The following is a 2,271-nucleotide window of genomic DNA, read 5'->3' on the forward strand; positions in this document are numbered from 1 at the left end:
TTTTTAAAATTATTTTCACTGATGTGTACCAGATTTCTTTAAAGGGTCCTCAGTGTTCTAAAAATTTTAAGACCCTGTACTAAAAATATATGTTTTATCCCGTGTTGCCTAAGGCGATTGTTTCTTCCCTCTGGTTTGCTTACGAAATATCAACTGGACTTTCTAGAACTTGCTTCTAGCTTTATTTTCTATTCTCCAGCAGCTTGTTCAGCCCAAGGCCCTACACACCCCTGCGCTCCCCCGCCCCCCACCCGCCGCCCCTTGCCCCGTGCTGTCTCTGTTCTGTGTGTGCGTGCGAGGTGTGTTTATTTGGGTGTACGTGCTTGTATCCTTGCTCATTGTCCTCATATGTTTATATGGTCGAATCAACAGAGCAAGAGTTAGAGCAGATCTTTTGAATAGAACCTTATACCACTGCATTTTGTAATAAAATATTAAAATATACGGGGCTATTTTCAAAATTCATCTATGTGGCAAAGTATTCTGACAGTCTGCTCTGAACAGCAAGGGACAGCTGTCGCTGAAACAATGAAAACATCATCCGGTTATTGCCTTTCTCATATTGGGGTATAAACATGGCCCTCCCGAGCCGTGGGAGGAAAAGAAGAGACTCTAAACCAACGTAACGACAAAAACAAGCTAAAGCCTCATCAGGCAGAACACAGGAATGTCAGAGCCCTGACTGGTGAAGGCTTTGAACTCAAGCCTTTCTCTGGGTTAAGCCTCAAGTTCCTCCTCCTGTGAAGTCGTGACGGAACCAGGAAGAAAGAATCGACAACAACGGGTGGAAGAAACACCTCTATTATTTCTGGGAACACCTCTATTATTCCGTTAGTGTTTTAAAACTTAAGGGGGTGTCAGTCCACGGCAGAGTCTCAAGTGGTGCTTCTTCTTTCGCGAGTTTGAAGATGGGAAGAGGCACATGGCTTAAAGCAAAAGATCTTATAGAAAAGTGCTTCCTTGGGAGGCATTTTACCTATTCCAGGTCACTAGGGCACCCTGTAAGACATCAGATATTTTCCTCAGTGTGTTGAGACTGTGCCTGGGTATCTCCTAAATTCTTTAATGTACCCTCTGGAGGAATGCCTGCGGCTAATCTCTAGGATTTTCTCAAATGAATCCCAATGCCCTTTGCATAAGCAGAGAACCACGCACTCAGCAGAACAAGTTTAGCCCTTAATTCCTCTACTGTAGAGTCAGCAACGGCCACATACGACCTGGGGGCCGTTGGTGAGGCTTTTCGAAAAGTCTAATTTAGCACAATGATACGTTCCAAAGAAAGAGCGAACATGCCTGGGTCGTGTTTGTTTTGACACAGTGAGCCCCGATTTTGTTGAAGGATGACAACTGAAGCATCTGCACTACAAGAACATTTTTGTGCCTTGTTCCAACCAAAATTTTCCACCAGATTTTAATGTAATTTGCCCTCCTCCCCCGCCAAATGAGAAAAATCTGCTTGCAGGAGGAGAAGTCAAGTTTCAGCAAAGAATAATCATCTCTTTGCAACTCAAGTATGCGTAACTGAGAAGTGGTTTCTGCACGGTAGATATTCACACACCGCAGAGTGGGGAAGGCCAGGCCCAGGAGGCTGAGCGTGGTCCTCTGGTGCCTGCAGCTGGATCTTCCCCTGGAGGAGCCTGCGCAGGCCACATCTGTGCATGTGAGCATCAGCTGGGCTTCTGGTGGGGCTCCTCCTTGTGCAGGTACCAGAGCGCCTGTCATCTGTGGGGAAGAACAAATTTTTGCTCCTTTGGAATGAGTAGATGGAATAGTGTGATGCATCGTTGCCGTTTCCAACTGGGCCTTTCACACCCATGCCCAGGTAGACACATGTTCTCAGTAGAAAATACTATTAACTGTGAGCATGGAGGCCACATGGGGAGGGCCCTCTGCTTCTTTCTTCATAGCTTGAGATGATGCCAGATCATGCTTCGAGTGGGAGCAAGAGGGCCCCGTTTTCTGTTTTGTGCTAGAGAGCACTTCTGGCAGAGTTCTCAAAGTTATTACGCTAATTACCATGAATGCGGGGCCCCATCCTAAGCATTTACATGCCTCTTCCTATTTACTCCTCTTCATGTATTATCCAGCTTGAGTTTCAGACAGGCCCAAGCTTATCAGCTGGTAAACTGAGACAGGATTCAAATCTCGGATTCATATCCTGGCCTCAACTCAAAGCGTTTTGCTGCGCCGGAGTGTTTCCTCGGCGAAGTGAGTTCCGAGCGTCCCCAGGCGGTCATGGTGCGCTGACGCGGCTGCCGTTCTCAGAAGCAT

Source organism: Pteropus alecto, unplaced genomic scaffold, assembly GCF_000325575.1.
Source record: "Pteropus alecto unplaced genomic scaffold, ASM32557v1 scaffold205, whole genome shotgun sequence".
Taxonomy (NCBI): Eukaryota; Metazoa; Chordata; class Mammalia; order Chiroptera; family Pteropodidae; genus Pteropus; species Pteropus alecto.